The sequence below is a fragment of the Athene cunicularia genome, assembly GCF_003259725.1.
Source record: "Athene cunicularia isolate RWA chromosome 12 unlocalized genomic scaffold, athCun1 chr12_part1, whole genome shotgun sequence".
NCBI classification, from domain to species: domain Eukaryota; kingdom Metazoa; phylum Chordata; class Aves; order Strigiformes; family Strigidae; genus Athene; species Athene cunicularia.
The window spans coordinates 8,815,279-8,839,425 of NW_020799116.1; the positions used below are offsets into that span (position 1 = coordinate 8,815,279).

At 41.9% G+C, this 24,147-nt stretch overlaps 1 protein-coding gene across 5 annotated transcripts in view; it reads right to left on the bottom strand.

The window, feature by feature from the left end:
• The window catches only part of FOXP1 (forkhead box P1), a 343,548-nt gene that overhangs the window by 202,462 nt on the left and 116,939 nt on the right, over positions 1-24,147 (bottom strand). The window lies entirely within an intron of this gene.

Consider the following 24,147-nt stretch of genomic DNA (forward strand, 5'->3'; position numbering starts at 1 on the left):
AATTTAAAAAAAAAAAAAAAAAAGAAAAGAAAAAAAGAGGGGGGAGAAAAAGGGGAGGAGAGGCAAGTGGTACCAGCTTCCCAGTTGCTCCCTGAAAATGTTTTGGGTCACAGTGGGAAAAGAAGGGGGAGCGCCCTTAACGTCCAAATAAAGACATGTCAGTTTAATCATTGAAAAAAAAAAAAAAATATACAGTAATGCACGCATTTTTGAGACCAACGGCAGAAGGAGGGGGTGAGCAGGGCTGGGGACGGTAGGTGGTAAAATTGCGATTTTGAGAGAAGGGGGCAAATAGATTAGAAAAGTCCAGTCACGTTTTACACAGTCGCAGCGAACTGGTGGGATGAGCTAAGTTGTGGCAAAGCCCTGCAAGTCTGCTGGCTTTAAAGCTTTGAGATCACTAGTTTTACAGGATAAAGCACTTTAAGCAAATTGTAAAATGCAGGTGTCAAGTTATTCGGTTTAATCAGAAACAGAGCTCTGAGCAGTCGCCATGCAAAGGCTCCCCTACCAGCACAGTCGAAAGAAAAGTTCTGCGGTAGGAAAATGCTTTAAGTCGAACAATATTATTTTAGTACCTCGATTCCACGTCCTAAGCAAATTACCAAGAACAACAAGTGTAGCATCTCCTCGCGCCGAGGGATGAGGCAGCTGCTGGCGAGCGCTGCGTGCCGAGGCTCAGCACTAGCAGCCAGCCTGCGAGGGAATTACAGCTCTAAGATGAAAGAAGTTTGCACATCTTGGTGACGGCTGATCGGGGCAGCTCTCTGGTGCAACAGTCCAACACAAGCTGTTGAGCTGTTTGCACCACCAGTTAGCATCCTCTGCCGCTCCACGGCCGGCAAAATGGAGCGCTCCTCTGGAAAGGGCTGACAAAAGAGATTGCTGATGCTCTCTGCCTGTACCAGGCACCGGTGTGATAAGATACACTGCGAGAAGAGGTTTAAGGTAGATAGGCAAACAAAGTTGCTATGAGATCACACGCTTAATTTAGAACAAAGGCAACGTTTCTCTGACAAATATGATGCACACTTACCCTGCCAAATCCGCTCGTACTCGGCTAATCCGCAGCAATCAGAACATCAGTGTTGACATCTAATGGTACCTACAAGCATCTCTCTCTGCCTTTCCACATGGCATAAGCCTGCTCTGTTAACATGCTTTAAATTTTTCAGCCGTCTTGTCGAACCTAAACATCTATACAACTATAGAGCGAGTTATCCATCTATGCCGCATGTGCAACCCCCCCAACAAAAATAAAAAGTTAACTTAACACGCTGATATCAAAATCAATAAATCATACGGCCAAGTAGCAGTTCAAAAGTTCAAAGACATGATGGCCAGTTCACTACGTCGTAGCACTCAACCAATAATAACTTGACTCCATCACTCCTCATAGTATAGACAATTTCATAGCATCATTTTCATTAGGCTGTCTCACTGAAAATTGCTAGCTATTTATGTATACGCTAAAATAAATTAGCCATTTCATCGAGCACTGTGATTCTTATAAAATACATTAACACAATACTCAATTTTCCAGTTGGAGTAAATAAATAAATCAATAAATTCAATACAGAGTAATTTTTATTTTTTTTTTATTGTGGAGCTTCAGCTCTCAGCATAAGTGTTTTTATTGGGTTTATTTGTTTCAATAAAAATTGAAATGGGACAGTGATCTTAGCAGTGAGATCTGGGAAAAAGAAAAAAAAAGCCCTATCTAATATTAAAAAAAAGTACAGTGTGCAGTTCAGCCAACTGGTAATATATAATTTTTGGTCAAAAATCATCTTCATTACAGTTATTAAACACCCACTCACTTTTGAAGGGTTCTTCTCTCCCCTCATGAACCTTCCCGAGGAGCGGCAGCATTCTGCACCCCAGAGAGAAGCCCCTGGGCTCCCCGCAGAGGGGCTCAGGTCCTGCCAAGCCCATCGTGCTGGGCTGAGGGAACCCTGTACCACTTTGATACTTCCACCGAGAAATTGGGTACACAAAAGTTACCAGCAACCATGTTCAGTATTTTTAAGCGTTCATAGAACATTATATTCAGTGTGGCTGCAAGTAGAGCCGTCTGACATCAGAGGTAAGATGACAGGAGAGGAGGATGAGAGAATGACGGAGAAGAGTTCATGGACACCCCAAGAACTTGAGCCTTGATGAGGGCTGTTGCCTCTGGCTTTAGGTCTGTGTTGCCCCATAAGACAAGGCCAGTAAGTTTTAAGGCTCAGTGGATCACGGGTGATTTGGTGATGACACCCTACAGCACAGTTTAGTGCACGTCCTTTGGGGACCTCACGTGGCTTACAGCAGTGCTCATGCTCTACAGAGAAGCACGTTACTGCGTTAGAAGTTTCCCTGTCTTGGGTAGAACACACATCATGTTAGGGGCTAGGCAACAGGACGATTCAGAATTTGGCCCAACAAAATGCTCACACATGGACAAGAACCTGGACTGCCTCAGGTCCTCCTGCTACTGTAACCTCAGAGCAACAAAGGCAACCCACCAACCCCTCCAAAAGTCTCATAATCCAGTAATGCAGCACTTCTCTGCAAATCTAACACTTCTAGCACAAACCACAGGCTTTACCTGCTCCGTGATGAGGACAAGAACCTGTAAAGAACCAGGAAGAAATAAAATACACCCCTTGTGACATGAATTGGTGCTGAGTTCAGCCTTAGCAGTGAAAACACAAATGTATTAACTAACACATACCGTTTAAGCCCATAATGGTTTAATGTAATTCCTTTAAAAAGGCTGCATGTGAATAGCACAGTTTGTAAACTGCTTGGTGACAACAGGAGGGTACTTTTTGTTCATATTCACTCTTTAACCTAATCAGAGGAAAAGTAAATATCAGATCTCAATTTTAATGACTGACTATAAATAAAAGCTTTTACACAAAATGCACATTTTGCAATGATAACGATTTTAAGTATGATGTCACTGGTGACCTACTGAACTACATGGCACATGTCAGACAGACGTCTGTTTCTTAAATTGCAGCCATAAATTAGTAGCCACAGAATCTGTTCTGTCAAGAAAACGTGAAGCTTTCCTATTCAGATAAAAGTTTAATGACTGTTTCAGTTTAGGTGCATGAGTTAAGATTCCTGTTGACGGGGGGGATCAACTGCTCCGTGCTGTAAATACTGCACGCTGTCAGATGAAGGCTCCTTGGCCACGACTACGCAGAGGCCACCGCGCTGCTGAGCCTCACTGCACTGGCACGAAAACACCGGCTGCAAAACCAATGCCTGCAGATGCAAGTTTGCACAGCAGCTTTTGCTAGTGTCGACAAAATTCCCTCTCCTCTACCAGTGGAGATCAACCTTCTGACCTGACAGTGCAATGAAACCAGCAGGAGCAGGAGGAATTTCTTCCAAACCTTAGAGGCGGTGTGGAGCCAAGTTGAAGGACTTCACTCTTGGGGGGGAGGGAGCAGCAAGGCACATCCCACGTGAGTGCAAGAGATTCTCCTTAGTCTTCCTCTGACTACAATATTACTTCACCCCAACAGGATCCACGCCTCTGACACACATGGAAGGTTCTTCTCTAACTTCACACTGATTAGAATATTAGTATTTTAAAATATGATACATGGCACTTGTACAGAGCTTCCCGGCACTGTGCACGTGTGTGCGCACATACAGTATCCTACAGGTGTGACCACTAGGACCACCCAACGTACCATGTCCCATCTTAATTACCTGTTTTCAGTCACTATTAAATTTGCTGAATTTTAACCATTCGTACTGAAATATTCCTTGCTGAGCATTCTGCCACAGGCCAAATTCTGGCAAAAAGCTTAATCTAAAACTTCTGAGATACTCCTGAAAAAAGAGACAGGGAACACTGCTGATCTACCATGGTGAACAACCCTGCTCACTACTTCGAGACGCCATGGAGCTCCCACACGCTGGAGCACAGACGTGAAAACAAGCAGGTAAAAGACTTCAGTGGGAAGTAGGTGAGTGACACCATTCCTCACGTGCTGCCTTCCTCCTCCTCTCCTCTCTGACCCCCAGCTGGCGGGCAGGGGTAGAGGAAGCCACCTGATTTGAATAGAGAGGAGACATCGCCAGCTCAGGAAGCAGGAAAAGGAGCAGACAGGGACAAGAGGGGCAGAGAGAAATGAACCATGACTGCCTGAGCAGTCACCTGTCTCATGGCAGGGGTTGCATACTTTTTTTTTTTGTCCACTACAGAGAAACTAGAGTGTTTAGTCCACTTTGGGATGTTTCTGGAGACCTGTAGCTCGACCAACTTGAGATCAAGTTGTGTATGTATGTCCAAAGCAAAATCCCCAACTTCAGTGTCACCTCCCTCACCATTTCCACATTTTAGCCCCAAAACATGGAAAATCCTAAGGCTGGGTTACTAAGTAGTTAGTAAGTAGTTACTTAGTAAGAAAGTATGTTCTTACACAGCCAGGCAGCTTCTATTTCTCTAATCCTTTTCTGAGAAACAGCTGCAAGGTCTTAGTGGAAAGTTCTGGAAACAGAAAACTTAACCCTAACTGGGTTGGCATTTAGTTGTATTGGGAAAAACAGGGCTTTTCAACAGGACGTGTGGGTCACTCTAAAGTTTTTTTCTTTCTTTTTTTGTTTTTGTTTTTTTTTTTGTTAAATAGGAACATCAGCCTCTTTCTTTGTGTCAGTAAAGAAAGTAGAAATTACTTTTTTTTTTTTTGAATGCTATTTTGCTAGTTTCCCATGAAAATTCAACTTCATTTTCTCGGATATTATCCTATGCACAGAACCTGTAAAAAAACTTTATGCACCACCCCCCACACCCCCACCCCCCCTACCACCCCCAATATTCAATAAAACTATGTAACAAGCCCCATGCACGAGGGAGTAATTTTTCCCTAAAATTTTCCACATCTGACTAATGGGTCCATACACTTCATCAAACAAAGACATGCTGCCTTTTCCTCCTTCCAGCCTCTCTAAAAACAAAACCAGAAAGCAACCCCTCCTGCCTCAGCTGACGTGCCCACACCCCACAAGGATGCAGACAACACCCCAGTCCTTTCAAATTCGGCGTGTCCCACCCGGGAAGAGACAGGCACAGCCCCGTGGTGCTGTCGGGCCGTGCAGAGTCTCTCTGCTCCAATGCTTGCAAAGATTTCTCACTGGGTAGAGCTCCAAAGTAGCTTGAGCTTATGATAAGCAACGGCATACTTAACAGTTACATATTACTGTTCATGATAATGCAATATTTCATTTGGGTGATTTAGAAGTCCCTCTTGACCAACTTACAGTGAGACACCAAACGCTTCATCAATCACAACCATTTTTATTCACAATCCAGTGCAAAAACTACAGGGAGAGTCGAATTTTCTGCAACTCATTGGGGAGGGTATTGCTACTAGCCCTGAAAATCCTCCTATCTCACCAATTTTTATGTTAGATTCAAATATATTTTCTTTCTAAGCAGCATTCCATTTTCCTGCCTCTCTCTGCCGCGTTTCTTATCGTGGCAGGGTGAAAGAGTATCCAATTTAATATCTGTTTTGCAGGACAGGAGATTTTTTCATATCTTATGCACTAAGGAAAGCTGCAGGGGATGGCTTAGCAGGCTGAGCATCAGGTTTTAAATATCTAGACTCCCTGGAACCACAGATCCCATCAGGTCGACTGAGCCCTTCATGTTTCTGAGGTAGATAAATTAAGTGTCACGCTGTTTACCTTGGCGGGATCTCTCCGATGAGACCTCTGCGGTAAAGGTCCTGTCTGTTCTGTGTGGAGCTGAAGGTTAAAGTCTCATGGTTAAGGCACAGCACGGGGTGCCACCTTGATCTCACTAACGCTAATGGCAATTCTGCCATTTCTCTTAAGAGAGATGTTCCAGGGATCCGCTCCCAAAACTTGCTGCAGCGTTACTGGATGACTGAAAATTATTCAACGGCTTATCTGCCTCGATTTCGGTGACTGTTAAATGGAAAAAAAATACATATACACCTCCCAAATGTTTAATTCATAAGTTATACAAAACTGTCAGATCTATGGATGACAGAAGAGAGATATCCATCATTTTTACAGCCTGATTTCTGTGGTTGGAGGTAACCCTCTGCAAAGTCATACCCTCTTCCCTTCTCTGCACTGCACGGAAGCAGTGGCCGAGCCCACCAACATGAATGGTTCACAACAGAACTCTTCTAGAAAAAAAATCACTGGAGAGAACTAGTGTAAAATAGTCATGAAAGACAAAATGTTAGTAATAATCACAAAAGTCACGGTTTTGATGGACATGTGCAGAGGCATACACCCATATTCACACACAAAAACCTTCTCAACCTTGGACATTTCAGAGAGGTTCCTCCATCTACAAAAGGTCTGATTCACAGAGAACAGACTCAGTGTAGAAGAAAACAGGATGCTTTGAGGAGGGCAGCTGAAAATATGCACTCAGAACTTACACCTGACCTTATTCCTTCCTTCCCAGCTACCATTTTTTTGATGGACTTAGATTCACAGAACATTCTGGGGAAGGATGATGAGAAATAAATGTAATATTAGAACAAAAAAAAAAAAAAAAAGGCCCTTTTGAGTAGAAATTAAGCCGAAAATATATTTCCTTTTACGCTGGTTAGGGAAACAACTGTCTTTTGATTTGTTTCCACAACAGATGACAGTACACACTCTCTGCTTAGGGTACCAGAAATAATAATTACACTCCTAAAATGTTGTGTCTTACGATGACATACCAAAGGTTAAACGTGGCTGTTGGGTGCAGTGGCAATAATTCCTTCTCAGGTGGCTTAGTACAACTCCCTCATTTTCCTCCCGAACTGCCCAAGGACCTGCTGGAGCTCCAGCAAGGCACTGCATCAGCCTATGGACCTTACTGGGATGGGGTAGGAGAAGAGACAAGAAACAGTCTTTCAGCTCAATTTACACATCATTAAGTTCAAACTGGTTTTTGACAGTTTTTGGCTGACAAGCAGACATGGTATCAAACCACTTTTTGGAAACATCACATATTCAAGCTAAGATATCCAATGTTGCAAACATATTATTTACATTGCAGAGGAGAAAAGCTCCACCAGGGAAAGCAATCAGACAAATCATCCTGGGTAGGGCGTACGTTTGTCTTTTAAAAGCAAGACAAAGGCCCTTAGAAAGGGAGATCAACATATTCCCCGTCAAACCTTTGCAAACCAAACCAAAGCAAACCCAACTAGCCAAATCTGCTATGAAGAACGAGGACTTTGCCCAAAATCCATCTACTGATCCTTGAATCTCACTGTCCTACATTAGGCACTCCAAAACTGCTCATCAGTTTTAAACACCTTGGTTAAGGATGTGAAGATCTGCGTTCCATACTACAGCTGTGGCAGGGAACAGAATTAAAGTAGAAAAATCAAGGCAGGTCAGAGGGTGGCTCTGCAGCAAAACTAAACCCAATTGCTTTGAAACAATTATTACAGCACCTCATTAGCTAGCTCTAAGTTGGACGAGAAAGGACATAAACTCCTGACAAAATTCCTGTCCACCAAGAAGCCCTTGCAAAGCAGCTGGCTTACAGGTGTGTCTCCAAACTCACAGAGCATCATAAAACCGTTAAGAAAAAGGGATGGGAGCAAGAAGATGGAAGTGAACTGCTCTCCCACACACACATCTCTTGGCCCAAGGGACAAAGAATCAGTCACAGCTCAGCCCTTCCATCTTTCTTGACTCACTCTAACACACAAGATGCCCTCCATATTCCCATCTGCCCTCTTTTCACTCTTTGCTGAGGAAAATGCAACCAGCCCAAAGCGCTGCTGCCTGCTGCAAGCAGTTCTTTTAGCAAACAGGCAAATCCTTCATGTCCAGCATGTCCCCGAATGCACTGAACCACATCTAGAGAGCCTGGCTACACGTCCAAGCTCAGGCAGAGTGAAGCAGAAAAGAAAATCATTGCCCTTGACTCTAAGCTCACGTTTCAGTGCTTCAAGTCACTAGTGGTCAACAAGGAGACTTTCGGGTGTGCTGGTGTGTTCAGAGAGAAAAAGCAGGAATAAAAAGCAGGAGTCAGGGCTGTGCCTCCTGTTATCCCGAAGATGAGACAGGATGCTCCCCCTGGCAGTGGGCTCCCAACAGGGCTCTGACAGCTGGTCACACCCACTACTTCAAATCAACAAGCAAACCAGAGTGAAAAATGGAAAGGACAAGGTGGATTTTACATGAAAGCAAAACATCCCTCCTCTCTATCAGGTCTGAGGGGTAAAGGATGAAACAGGATGAAACTGGTTTTGGTTTAAAGCTGCAAAGGAATCACAGTGAGAGAGCACTTACAGAGAAATGTATTTTCATGTAAAGTTTTATGCATCCATCCCTTGTAACTGGACATCAGGGAAGATGTTAATAAACATCAGGGTGAGAAAAACACAGTAAAAGAAAAATATCAGACTACAAACCCATCTCTTCCAAGATCTTAGAAATAGCTCTGCAGCTATATACTGCAGGGAGCCGAGCACACTCAAATACAAGTTTGCATCTTAAACATAAGCGCACATACATACAAACAAGGTTTTGCAGATATTTGTTAGCTGTACTACAAGATTTTCCAGGGTTCGTGCTGCAGCTTATGTTACAGTGCTTGTAATATAGCTGCAGATCAGCCCCCCAAGAAGGGGCCTTGGAAAGAAGCTGAAATAGCGACAGTTTGTGTTGCTGGGGATATTTCTGAGACACAGTTGCTGTTTACTGTGTTTCTATTTTCAATCAAGCTGCAAAGTCCACCCATAAAACATGAGGAGGCATTTCTCTGGGTGTGGGACAGTGCAACACGCACGCAAGGAGGACCAGCTCTTCAGCTGTTACGCCTGGGCAGAGCTCCACCAAAATACTCTTAGCCTGATCTACAGTGGAGTATTTGGCCCATAAAGACGAGAACTATGTTCAAAATCCACAGTTACAAGGCTTCTCTCGGTATATATTTATGCACAAAGCTCAAATAATTTAATACCATGCCTCACTAATCATGTGAGTGCACAATTTTTCCAGAGGCAAACAGTTCTCGTACATTTGTATTGTGCACCTCTTGCTCCTGGCTTAGAAAAGGTGCCTCAGAAACTTAGTGGCACTTTTACAGGTGGCATCCATCCATCTATCTATCTATCTATCTATCTATCTATCTATCTATCTATCTATCTATGCCACATCCATCCAATGTGACTAATCGTAGGCTCCCTAGGAGAGATTAACCTACTCTACAAGGACTCAAAAAATACTCGTAAGGACGGGAAATCACAGCATATGGCCAACTGGACAACTTCATTCCACTTCAAAGGGAAATTAAGTAATACACTCTGGGGTATGTTCTCCTCTTGTTACACTCACAAATCTCCATTAATGCTAATGATTGCACAAAGTGTAAGAAAAATGCTACAAACACATAAACCAAAGCAAGAGCGGTCAACAATCTGCAAAAGTATATGCAAAGAGATCTAAAGAACATTTAAACGCAACACAGCTTCCTTCTTTCTTAAAAGGCAAGAGGCATGCAGGATTGCAAAAACATGTAATTTGCCAACAAATGTACAAACTACAGCTCATGAAAAATAGTGAAATAGAGATGTGAAATTCAAGGCCAGTACAAGTTCATCATCTTTACTGGAGATCAGAAAACTGGCTCCTGAAGTAAAAAAAAAAAAAAAAGAACATCAAATCCATTTTTTCCTAAGAAAACCATTTCCCACTAACTTTGAAAACAAGAATGCCTACAGGGATCTGATTGGACTCTGTGATGGTTTTGGCTTGGCTCCCTCACCCCTCCTCAGCTGGGTGGCTAAATGTGAGTCTAACCGCAAGGTTCAGAGGGTTCTCTTCTTATTAACCTTCCACTTCATGATTCCAATTTTAGACAGGAGTAAAAACTGCCTTTCAGAAATTTCACTTATTCTTAGTTACTTCTGAGGTGAGAGTTCACATTTCTGTCCACATCTGTGATGCCAGACTACTGGGGAAGGACAATACTGAGTTAAAACACTGGACAACACAGAGTTAATATATTGGGGTTTGGACTTTTCTACTTTCCTGGGATTTATTTATTTTTTAGAACCATCAAGAAGAGCAGTTCAATGCCTCCAAAAGCGTCATGAACTCTTACCCAACTTTTGACACTTAGACACAGAATGAAATACAGAGATGATCTCTTCACTGCAACATTTGTGATGGCAACCTGCAACCATTCACTGTGGTGGGGAAGCATCATGACTAATTAGCACCTTTGTTAAATGCCTGGTGCCAAGACCATGCTGCCAACATGGCCCACCAACACTTGTGTGTGAGCATGAAGTGAGACGGGGCGAGAACTCAAAGCACCCTAATTGCTCCTGAAAAACTGTCCTCCTTCCAAGCAGCTGCTCTTGCAAGCCACAGGACGTTTTCCAGCGTGGCTACGAGCACCACCTCAGTCAGGTACTGTTCAAGATGGATCTTGCCTTTGAGCAAGCAAGAAAAATGCACAAGGGAAAAAAAATCAGATTTGGAAACTAAAAGTTTTGTAATCTCCTGCCACACAGTTTGTCTTTCAGGCAAACTTCCAACCCTTCCAATAGCAAATAACCAGACAAATACACTCTCTTCTACCATCTCCTGGTGTACTAAGACCAGAGCGTGATACGATACCACACACATTTAAGAAGCTGTACAAACGGAATGAAGTGACACACCCATGCACAGTGGTAGAGGAGACAGAAAACATACCACACGAAATAAAACAGAGCCAAAATAATCACTTCTGTTACAACGAATTTATCTTCCCGTGTTCCCCTACCAAATTCGGCACGGCTTTCCTGGCACAAGGAGCAGCTGGGGGATCTGCTACGCTGCTAACCGAGATGTCTCTTTGCATCAGGAGAGCCTGGCTCGTCCAGACTTTGGCCACAGAAGGGGAACGAGACAAGGAGAGAAGAATCACTGACAAAGCCGACCAGCAGCGCTGAGCACTACAACGCGCTCTCAGATACGACTGGGCTATTGCACTGCTGTTATCAGCAGATACAAGTTCAAGGTCAGCCTTGATGCACTTACTGAAAACTGACACCGCCTGTGTCCTGCAGTCAGCATGACTTCAAATCAAGGCTCCCAATTATTAGTAGTAATTTTGTTTATTATTGCTGGGCCTCAGGACAAACGAAAAAGGAGCCCCATTGTGCTCAGCATTGTACAAAAATGCTCAATTAGCCTCTTCAGAGGTTGTTCCCTTGAGCTACTTTTAAACAAGGTATTTTCAAATACAAATAAATTCAAATTTCATAATTCCAGAAATCAGTTCCCTGAAGTTTGTTTCCGTAAACAGTTAACACAGCTTTGCTTTTCCAAATTTCAGCTGCAAGCCAAACATGTAACTTTTGGTTAAGAAAAATTTGTATTCTAAAATCCTGGTCCTTGGGATGTAAGTAGATTTTTGCCATTCACTTACTTACAGCCAGGATTCAAACTCAAATTTTCTCTGAACTATATGAAAGTTGCAAAATAATTGTTTTTCTGTTGTTTCTCTCCTTCAACCACAGTGTTTATATATCAACAATACGTATCACAAATGTACAGGAATATTCACAAACTGGAAAAACAAATTAAGAGTTGGGTTTTAACTCAGCACTATACAAACTGGTCTATGAATTTGAAGCCATGCTAAGATCTCATGAGTTCAGCAGGATAATGAAAGCAGCGCATAGCTAGGTAAGAGGAATACCAAGACCGTCATAGCAGTGAATGCAGGAAAAAAATGAATAAAAACTTTGGAAGAAAAGTAAAACATCAGGCTTTTTCCACTTTCTCTGGAGGCATCTGGTCACGTACATTATAAGACATGCCAAAGTAGTTGTACCATCGGTCCAGCCTCCCCTACCAGTACTTGTTTGCTGTTCTTAACACTTGCTAAATTCGAAAGGAAAAAGTGGCATGTGAGGCAAGAGGAAGGCAGTCCATCCTTCTGAGAGTCATTCACCCACAGTATCAAACCTCCTCAACTTGTCAGCGGATGGATCCTGAAGACCAGGCCATCACTTGAAAGCATTTTATGACTATTTTCAAATGCAAATACTTTCTGCTGAGTCTCCACCTCGCACAGATTTGTACCAATAATTTAGAGGTCACCAGCTATTACATCCTATTATCTAACCCTTCAGACTCTGCTTTATTTCTTTTTACTGTTACTGTTCACCAATGTTTCCATTCACTTTTGAAGATGCCTGTTAAATTTACCTGGATTTTTAGACCACACTTAGAATTACATTTCCCCCAAGCTTATTGTAGCAATTTCTTGGCAATAAATGGTATTTGAATACCCCACAGAAACCCCACATCAAATATTGATTACTTTTATTTCCATTACCATAAGCTAAACCAGTTAGGTCCTAAGAGAAAATTAAAGAACTTACTTCCATGTTCTGGTCATTTAGAGGAAGAACACAACTATTCTTCATAACAAAGAAGACTCTGACACAGAACCAAATAAATGCCCTAAAAACAGTTATTTCTCCGACATGGTTAAATAAAGAAAATATAGTAAACTGCTTTGCACGCAGAGGACCGAATCAATACAGTTTCCATTCAGGGACCAAAATTCTAGTATACTGCTTTACAGACAGACATACTCTTCATTTAAGGTGGAGTTTCCACAATTCCCCTCTGAATACCCAGCTTTGCAGCATGCTCCTCTCTATAGCACTCAGCAATCTCCGCTTGACATTAGTACTAAACAATATTCATTAAGAGCGTAACACTAAAGTGCAACATGTAAGTAAATCAAACTCTCAATGCTCTATTTTACAAATTTCATGGGCCACTGGGGATAATTAAAAGGGTAATTATATAAAGTTGGTGCAGTTTTGAGACTCAAATGACATTTTCTGCTTTAAAGCACTTGATAATCTGGTATTTTTCTACTAAGGCAGTCTTTTTGTACTTTTATGGTCAGGCAGCACAAACAAGCAAGACTTGTTTTTTAAGGTATTTCAATTCTTTTTTCTCCCTCTCCCCTCACTGTTTTTCTTGATCAATACCACCCACTACATACTCCTAAAGGTCCTATATTAAGACATCAAGAAAAATGAGGCCTTTTTAAAAAAAAAAAAAAAAAAAAAATCACTGATCACCATAAAATGATACTGAGCCTCAAGCTTGGTTTAAACTCTAGCTCTGAACAAAAATGGTATTGCTTTGGGTGTTTACAGCACTGGAGTGCTGTTTGGTTTGTCACTGTGTTTAACCACTGCTCTAAAGCTAGCAAAGTACATTACTGGTAGTAACAGCTCATGAAAAATACAGCGAAGAAACTGCTAGTGGCAGAAGCATTTAACTTTCTTGTTAGCAGCCTCCCCCATGTGGCACTTTAGCACCAGCAAGTTGTTTATTATGTTCTGTGCCAGGCAAAACTGATTAAATGGGGCTCTTAAGAATCAAAGCGTTATAAATTCATGGAAATACAGCAAGCAATAAATTCCATGGAATTAAAAGCTTACTAGTGCTATTAGCATTTCAGGGTGTTTGCATTGTTAATAGTGATGTGCAAAAATGATGTTCCTATAAGACAAGTCAAACCAACAGAACATATGCTTTAGCGGCTACATTTTTATACAATATCATCATTACTTGTAAATTTTTTCCCCCAAAACCTAAAATGCTCATTAATGTTTTAAAGAAAAAATCTGAACCACAGGTCTATAGACCAAAGATTTACATCCCTAGTAAAAGAAAAGTATTATACATAAAACATAATGCTGTTATGACTCTATGAAATAGCTGGAGATAGATACCCAAAGCAGAGATCTGCCCTGGCTTTTGGGAGGAAGGAGCAGGGTAAGGCAGGATGACTTTGCTGACATTACAGGGACACGTTACAACACAACAACTTGCTCACAATTTAATAAGTAAACTCGATGCATAGTAATTCTTAATACCAAAAAGAAAGGGTAATCTAGTCTGACCTGGTGGTCAGTAAATCTGTCAACAGCTCTCCAAAGGGACATCTTTACTCCAGGTCACTCTCATCATTCCATGGTGGCAGGTGACTGACTTCTCCATCATTAGGGCAGAGCTCCATGTGAAACACTAACACCAAGCTGGTACTGGGCCTTCCCTTACACCCATCCATTTGCAGGAAGCTGATAACTTTCTAAATGGAATTTCTTTCAAGCAAAAACTTGGTAAAGAAGCTGCTTTAGGTATGTCGCTGCACAGGGGAGGAATGGGACACACTTTCCAAAACTGCAGAAAAATCAGGCCTTGCAGAGTTTGTTTGTTTTGTTGTTGTTTTGGGGGGTGTTCTGTTGTGTTTTGGTTTTTTTTTAAATACGCAACTCGTACCTTTCTGAGCTGTCTGAACATGCAGCAGCCAGATAACCTAACCTGCAAAGTCCCTCTGGAGGGCGAGGGGCAAATCTGGCTCTCATTGCAGATGGGAAAATCAAATCACAGCCTTGATGTCACAGTTAACGTTTGACACAGGATAAAGACCATATTCTGAATGGTACATCATGCACAGCTGGTGATGTGCAAAGTGAAGAAAAAACAAGAAAGCTGTGTCCAGAACAAACAGTACCCATGCCACGAAGTGAGTCAGCTGCAGACGTAGAAAACGAACCCCAAATCCTGACTTGCAGGCTCAGGCTCTGTGCAGAGCACACATTAACAGCAAAAACCCTCTCCTAAGATTGAAGGGGTTGACATTTTGTTTGCCTCGAGGAAAACAAAACAAAGCAGTAGGTTTTAAACTGCTCCAAGGCACATTGTCTTTTTGATGTATGCATGTCCTGGCAGTCACACATCTGCATCAGGAGAGAAAGAGCCCAGGTTTTTTGGCAGTTATTTAGTCTTTTTCATCTGAAAGTTGAAAATACACCGCCATTGAACCTCTGCAGCTCTGGGTTCTGCATATAAAAAAGCAGCTGCTGAATACATGCAGGGAGCAAGGGCTTTTTCTTAATGTTTGAACAGTTCCAAGTTCAAACCCATTAAAGTCCAGGTCACACTGGGATCATGTCACTATTAATGCATCCAGTTACATGCTGAGGGAAACCCAATATAAAACTATGATAAACTCTAGTCCTCCTTCAGAGATATACTAAGGTCTTACCCAGATGATGCCACATATCGGTCTTCATGGGCAGTGACCAGATGAGATGTCAATGTCAGAGGGAAAAATCTGGGGAAGCTCCCTTTTGCTTGTTTTTAAAGAAGGTCTCCTTAAATGTCCACAAAGCTTGTTTAGACCCCTTTCTCGCCCTCCTCTTGGGGGAAGAGCTTCTTGTCCCACCAACACTGTCTCTTACACATCACAGGTTCCCACACAACCTCCTCCCACATCACCAGCAGCTCACCTGCCACTGCGCTTGGTGACAGCACTGGGGCCAAGCATGATGAAGACCCCTAAAACCATGCTCCTTCTCCTTTTGGAAGCAGATCCCCCCTGCTTATGGGTAAGGTCCCACTTGTTCTTGGGGGGCTCCATGCCTGGCCAACTTCATGCTGCATCAGGAACGACAGCAGCAGGGAAGCAGAAGATGTGAGACAGGCCAGGTACTGCCCTGGCCACACGTAAAGGTTCTCTGGGGTCTACACTCTGCAGATACCCGGTAACTCATAATACAGTTGATAACAGCCCTACTCTTACAAAGAGGGAAGAGAGACACACAGGAGAGAAGACACAAGTGGGGAACTGAGGGTACATGGCCTTGTGATGGCAGAGCACAGAGGGAGTGCTCAGGGCTTCCCTTGGCTGCATGGAGCCAACTGGTACGGTGGTGCCTGCAGCAGGCTACTGCTCACTGAGAGAAGAGAGCAAGGAAACAGAGGGAAGGCGCTTTAAGGGGCAAATTTTACTTTAAGGGGCAAACAGCTTTTCCTAATGTTCTACAAAAACCCAACATCTCAATAAAAACCTACCAACTACCAATATTCCCAAGCAACATACTGACCAGAAAGTTTGTGCCCCTACATTAGTCCATCGCATGTCTGGGTTGGACAGACCTACGCACAAACCTCTACTGCTTCGATGTAAGGAGTGCATAGGATTAGGTGGGCTGGGACAGAGGAGATCTCATGGCCCACACTAAACACCCGTGGGACCAGTGACAACCCGAATCTGCTGACATGGCAACACACAAGACACCACAGACAGTCCCCACCACGTTTGCTAATCACTGGGCATGACTCTGCCACACAGGAACTTTTCATCCCACACCTGCAGTGGTTGGGGATCTTGAAGTGTCTCGCACTAATCCAACACCACCTATGCTTTAGATATGAGAGCGAGAATGGATGTTTCTTCAAAACAGTGGTCCCAAACTTACTAAGGGTGCTCAGACCCCTTGTAACTAAACACCTTCCTCTCCAGTAGCTTCTGGCAGGACAATTTCAAAGACAGGCTCCTGAGGTGGTGGAGTAAAAGTGACACAAGGATGCAGATGATATAGCATGGCACCACAGTGACACCTTGTCCTGCCAGGCTGAGACTCACTGTGGGAGTTTAACATGAGTTACCACAGCCAAGTCTAGTAAAGCCCAACTATTCACCCAGCTCCTCTCTGAGCTTTCTATCCTAACTGTGCTGGGAAAGGAGGAAAAGGACTTCACTGGAATTTTTGACCTTATCAGTTATCTAGAAGATACTACAGCTGACCTGGATGTATTTCAAACTGAGTTTCAAACCATGGCAGCTTACAGAGCAGTAACGCTCCAGCTGGCCTGCATATCATGAACATACGACACGCTAACTACACAAACTTCGAATTAGCGAGCACACACTATACACTATGCACATGTTGGATTTGCACTATTCTTCACATAAGTTTCTGAAACGACAGGGTTAATAAACTGAAAAAATCATTAATCCTCTCAGATTCAAGATATGTAACTTTTAAAAAAGAATAACATCAATATTAAAATTCAAATTATCTAAAAAAATATTGCCTCATGCACTTGAGTCTCATTGAGGAGAAATTTTTAAAAGCTAAAGCCTGCATTTTTAAACTATATTCTTCCAGTTATTCGACTTTCAAAAGAAGGACAGGCCAGATTTGCCTTTTAAATACATTAATACAAATAATTCTTCTAGTTTTAAATAATATTTGTCTAATTAATATCTTTTTTTCCCCCTCCAGAACATATATTTATCTGCTGTGAAATCAACGGCAGAAATGAATTGTTTTAAAGATAGCAGCGAGTAAATAACAAGTTTGGATCCTTGCAGCCTTACCCTGGCAATTTGTCTCATATAATTGACTCAGCAGACACGCTTACTATTTCTTACAACTTTTACAAGACCTCCTGTGGGCTTATTTTAACGTTCTCCAAAACTGAGCTCAGGGCTTTAAACACTCTAAGTAAGTAGCACCAAAAGCAATCATCTCTCCCTCCTTAAAATGAAAGGAAACAAACAATAAAGAACACTTTTTTTTCCTCGCTGGACATCAGATCTTAAAAAGTAATAAAGATGCAAAAGAATTTGCACTTTTTCAGAAAGAGTTTTTCTGTTCTTTTCCAATAATAACATTTTTAACAATGTTCAATTTGCATTCAATAAAGCTTTAACAGCAAAATTTTCCCAATCAAAATTATCTTTCCCAATCATTGGAATAAAATTTAAATAGAGGAGGAGGACAGCAATAAAGCAAACATAAACTAAAAATAACTGCATGACATTTTTCCAATTAGAAAGGGGTTAAAAAATTGCCCTCCCCTAAAAAAAGGAAATGGTCTCATTGCCTATATTATTGATTTATGCTGTTGTTGGCTTTTAAACGTAGCACTTGCTATTTCTAAGATCTTTACAGACAATTACTAATGTCATGACTGCGTATCACTGTTCCATTGGTGGAAGTGCCCCAGTAGCAGGAAATGCTGTGCCCTTCCACAGACGTTTCCTTCCATCAGTGGGATCCACTAACCCTTAACATGTCAGAGGATTAAATGAAACACTTGTATTACAACTAATAAGGATAAACACAGGAGCTATCAAAAATAACAGAACGGGTATGACAGAAGAAGAAAGTAGACCTATTACTCAAAAGATGCAAATTTATATTTATTTTTAAAAAAGAGGGGGAATAACAATTCTATTCTTTAAAACAAAACAAAGAGATAATCATATTTCAAAAAATATATTTTGAAAAGCCATACTATAAACTACTGATATTAATGGTTTGCAATGGAAATGACGTCAGAGTCTTAGTTACGAACATCCAAATGTTTGTACTACTCTACTAAAAAAATAAACAGTGAGTTCAGAGCCAGAAATGACCCTTTTGACTATTAAGCAGTATTATGCTGAAACACACTGAAAAGTATACAGCCAGCAGAGGTGGGAGAGCCCCAAATTAAAATTCACAGATTGCACTGGGAGAAACACTTAGCAATTAAACATCTCAGAGGTGGCGTCTGAAGTTCCTGCCATTAGCAGCACTGAAAAATGCTTTCATATGTTGCAATGAGAAATATGGGCAGGCAATCGGGGCCAAAAATTAACTTACTTTCTTTTTTTCTTTTTTTTTCTTTCTTTTTTTTTTTTTTTTTTTAAATGCTTTGGCTTTAGTATGAGTACCAAATAAAGTGTGGCCTCCTGTAATGCCCACTGACATCACTGGTCTTGTAACTGCCACTGTAAAATATGGTTGCTACCGCTGTAGGACAATAACTTAAGTATGCTGGAAGATATACTTCTGGTGTGGTAGAAGGCAACAGGCAATGACCTAAGAGATGACCAAATAAAATATGAAATATGCAATAAGAATCTATTTCTGGTGTCATTTTCTCACATCTACGGATTTTATAACACAGGAGAGTGCACCATCTTTGCGACACACGTTTTCTAAAGGCAGGTTTCAAGCAAATGTACAAGCAGCTCTTGCCCTTGTGTCAAGAAGCAGGCATGGCTGTGAGATGCTCACAGTCAGCAGCGATGCATATTAAAGCCCATCAGCCTGTTTGCACTAGCAAGCAGCAATCACCATTGCACCCACTGGCCCAGCAGCATAAATTGCACAAGGACAAGTTTCAGCACAACTCTTAATTCAGAGTTACTTGTCTGCTTCAGGAGAAAAGCTCAAAACTGGATCGTTCCATCACATCAGTTTTTGTGTTTAAGATGATGCGTGAGTTCAGGCTTGCTGACCTGCAGCCCACATCTAGGTTCTGGAGGAATGAGGAGCAATGCTGTTCCGACTCGTGCCATTCCCAATTCTTTCCTTGCCCAAGCTATGATAAAATAAAATCCCAAGGTATTACCCAGTGCAGTCTTGAAGAACCAGGCTGGAAATTGCATAGTCTGTACTGCACAGTGCATTATGAGCCGTTTCCCTAGTGTATCTGTAGTTAGGCCAAGTTAAAAGATGAACACAGTGATGGACCTGATGAACACAGTCCGTAGCAAAGCTATGATCAGTCTGAGAGAGGAGAGGCTGTTCGTGGAACACTGATGGCACAGGAACAGGCTCCAACTTTATGAACAGAGTTTTAACAGCATCCTTTCCCAAAGTGCTCAGAACAAGTCCAACCAGCTTCAACAGCACTGCCCAGCACTGCAGCCACAACAACAAAAATCCCTCAGACACATCAGTGCCTAGCATGGGACATCGCATCTCCCTTCTGGGACGCACATAGCTTAAATTTCCTCGTACACAACAGGGTGGTAGGAGGAATTCAAACACCTGCCCGTGACAGCATGCTGCCACCCTGAGCTCCATGATGGCACTTGCCAATACAGCCATTTTTGCATGGAACTTAAGAGATGAGGAAGGTTGCGCCTCCTTTGATGACAGTTCAGGGGACCTCACAGCACTCTTCAGCAACTGGCGAACATCAGCGCACCCTTTATGGCTGCTGAATCTGAAGTTACAACCTTTACATGTTGGGCCACTTGCAATACATGCAGCGGTGTTTGATCTGTGGGTATAGATTAGGCTAGTCGTTTCCAAATCTAGAGGTGTGCATGAACCACTCAGCCTTGTGCTTCATAGATTCAAAACAGCTGATGGTACTTTGAACGCATGCTAAGTAATACAAATCAGCACTTGCATTTTACTGAAGATTGTATCGAGCATCTACCTAAGCTAATGGAAGAAACACTGCAGGATTATGCAAAATACTGGCCAAATCTTGCTCGCTTTAGCAGTCTTCACGAAGACAAGAAGGATTTGGTCCAAAAGCGTCAGATAAGAGGATCAAAACCTGTTACTGACTATCTTAAAGTTGAGAAACATATTTTTCTACCAACCCACTTGAAGATTTATAATATATTAAGGAACATTAAGAAGAAAAAGAACAAGAAGAAAAGCTAAATGGGCCAAAAGCAAACAAAAGGAACATGTTCTCTTGAGATTGCTAATGCTGGCAGACAATAGCACAGAAAGAACTCCTCTGACAGATCTTTGAAGTCTTCAATACAGCATGCTAGTGGTCCATATTAATGAGATTTGCTCAGATACTTTTTAAATTATTCCAAAATGTCTTAATCTATTTTCTGTATCTTCTTGACCCAACTGCTTCAGAAAAATCACAGCTTCACCCAACTCTGGACTCAACTTTTCATTCAAGTAGGTAAGGTCTTCAAGCAGTTCGTGTTTCCAAAGGCCCCCACACAACCTTTTTAGGGTTTACCCCAGAACACACAGGTAATACTGTCATTTCTATTACTATGGAGTACAGAAACACACTGCACCGCGTTGAACCCTTTGAGCAACTTAAAGGTCTCAACAAGTAGGGTATTACAACCTCTCCCAACAATCTGAAAGTAAATCAGGTCTTAGATGTGGCCTGACAGACACTAACTGCTCCAGCTACATGACCACCACCCCCCCAGCCAGTGAGCAGCAGGCATCAACACGCGTCTCCCAGATGCCTATTTCCTGCTGGGGGTGATACAAGCACTCATGCAAAATGCTTCCAGTACAGCTCTACGTAATTTGGGTCTGTTGCAGAGAAAACATTGGAGAAAACGTCCAAGAACCAGGTTGTCTGCTGCATTACAGACTTTCCTATGAATGCACCGAAGTTTCAGGACACATATTCAGAAACAGTCACACAGTGCATGTTTTAGGAACAATGGTTATTTCTGCTCTGTAATACGCTTTAAGACCATCAGGTCAAAACCAAGAAAAGTCAAGGTGCCAAACGCAGTAAGGAAACCATCACCCTACTAACTTTCCACTGCCTGACGTGCAAGCACCACTGCCACCCAGACAGTACAGGAAACAGGAGTAAGGATGTCACCAGCACATCTTCTGGAAAGTCACTAGAAAGGAAGAGTGCTAAGGAGAAACTGCACACACTGCTGAGCTCTTCATAAACACTAACTTCTCTGAAAGTTTGTTTCAGGGCTTTGACTTTTGCCTGGTGCTCCTCCTGCTACAGCCAGCAAAGACACAGCACGGCGACGTGCAAACCCAGTTTGAGAGTTATGTCTCTTCCTGATGAAACAAAGTGGTGGGGCTGCTGGGAATTATTTTTGTCCCAGAACCACTTTTTCCACATAGACAAACTGTACAATCTATTTTTTGTATCAGGCTTAGGAAAAAAAATCCTTCTGACCTTTCTCCTGGCTTGAAGGGAAGGGAGGAGACAATATACATGTATGAAAAAGTTAAAGCTCAAAGACAGATTTATCTGTTGATCATCTCATTCAGTTCCGAGTTACAGCAGGCAGCTCCTATTCTATTATCAATATTTAATCAGTATGTAACTGACAAGAATTAAGATTTGAAATTTTAAACTAAGTGCAACTTTGCTAAATTCTTAGCGTTGATTTTTTCCTCTTAAAGGTTTTCTAAAGGATTGTAGCTTTGCTATCTTAAAAGTCTGCATGTGTCTTTTGTTATCAATAATGTACAACTTTAGTAGCATGTTTTGTACTTTTCCATTTTTCAGCATTCAAGCCATCCCTGATTTACAATGCTCACTGAATGGTGTTTGATTATTGATAATGCTTTTACATACATTTAAACAAATGACTGCTCCTGGAAAACTAACACTATTGTCCGTAATTCTGCAAAAATACATCTCCCCTCCCTTCTCCCCAAATCAAACATTTCAATTCAAATTCTTACTTTGAGGAAAAACTGGCATACAATTAGGCATTATGCCTAACAGTGCTAAATAAAGGAGAATGTAAACATCTTAATTCTGAAGGTTTAACCATCAAAGCCCCTTGGTGTATCTATTCTGTTATTTGCACCTCCGTTCACAGCTCTTCGGAGCTCTCAGAAAAAAAAGAAAGCAAACAAAACACGCAGTATAAAAATCTATTTTACCAGCTCTGTGCTGTATCCCACTCCGCATGCCCAAGGCCAGGCTCGCACGCAGTGCTGGGACGCCCGGGGCCACGCGGCCGCTCCTCAAGGAGTACAGAGTCCTGCTCTGTAACTGCACTGAGCAGCTTAACCGCTAACTCAGAAGATGGGATTTCACCTGAAATTAAGCTATCAAGCAATTGAGCTCAAACTCAATCAACCAAACCCTTAACCTTCCCTGTTTCAGTGGCACTGCTCTAATTAGGACTCTATCACTACTTCCATTACTATCTCCTATTCTCATGGTTTATTATCTCGGCAGTTTCAATTCTCGCCCAGTTGAAATTTGACATCCAGTTTCTTGGACCACATATCATTCATTGTGGATTTATTTTATGAATTATGTTGCAAGATTATGGACCAATCCTTACGCAAATAGCTTTTCGTTGAAAATGGCACCCCATGCTGCAGTAGAAGTGGGACAGAGCCAAACCTTCCCACAGAAACAAGTCCTAACATTAAAGGACACACTGAACAACTTAATTTTCATCAAGTTATGAATTCTGGTGTGCAGTTTGAAAACATGTGGTTGAATATGCATCCTGCTTTCACACACTGTAGCTGAGCCATGGTTCTCCAGTCCTCAGTGTCTTCCCACTGAGTCTGGATCAGCTTCTAGGAGACTGAGTTTGTCTGAACCCTACTTACCACCTCTGCCCAGGGGTGTGGGGTAAGACTCAATAGCCTACAATACTCAGGTCAGACTGAAAAATCTAACAGTCTTTTCCAGTGATATATTCTACAAATCACCCAAACTGATTACTGTTGAAGGGTGCACACCAGAGGGCATGTCTGGCAGGCATGGTGTCCTGATGCTAGCAACACAAAATATGTCTGCTTGCAGAGACATGGCCTACAAACTTCAGGTGAATCTAAAGGTAGCGTTTTGCTTTCATCACAACCAAAATTCCTAACTTCCCTGGTCACATAGCATCAGGGCCACCCACAAGTCATGGTTCCACAACAACCCCTTTCTTTCTGAGGCGCTCTGATGCACCTGGGACTTAAATTCTTTTCTCTTCACAAAAACTCAAAGGGAGAACACCACTGCAGGGCAAGGAGCCACCACCTTCTTAAACTGCAGGACCTGCTTCATCTTCAATAGCTGAAATGCACCTAATACCTCATGGGATCCACCATAAAAAAAAACAGTAATATTCAAATCTTGGAGTGGTATATATCATACAGCAGACATGTACCATTGACATGGCCAAGGACTACAATATTCACTTGAACTTCGTGAATTTCATCCTCACTAAATAGATATTTTTGGCAACAAAGAACTGAAAAAACCCCACATCGTCCTCAGATCTATTTTAATTTAAAACAGAAGAGAACAGGGACATTTTTTTCCCCTTGAAGTACATTTTAATAAAATTAAAAATAAAAATAGCTTTAATTCACTCCGATGCATTTAGTCATTCTGTAAAATTCTAAGTTTAAAATGAAATCACCATTTTATATTCAAACAAGGTCAAGAGAACAGCACTAACGAGCACTGACATCACAGCGAACAGCAGCCACTGCTCAACGCTTACATCAGTGTTGCTTGTTGCTATGGTGCTTAACCGACTATTAATTTCTGAAAGAAGGTGATTATAAAGCAGCCATATGAACCTCAGTCAGATGACACCCTTCAGTACCAAACACTGATCTGCGTTACTCTTCTCTTCTGCAAGTTAATTTTGTGAATCACCACTTTTGTGATGTTAATATTCCTTTCCAACTTGAAACTTTGGACCAGAAGAGAGGCAAGGAGTTAATTTAGCAGCAAGGGACTTTCACATTGCTTTAAATAAAAATCATTTTGCAGAGAGTGATATTTCTTTCTGTTACACTCCAAAAGACTAAAAAGCATGTGTTT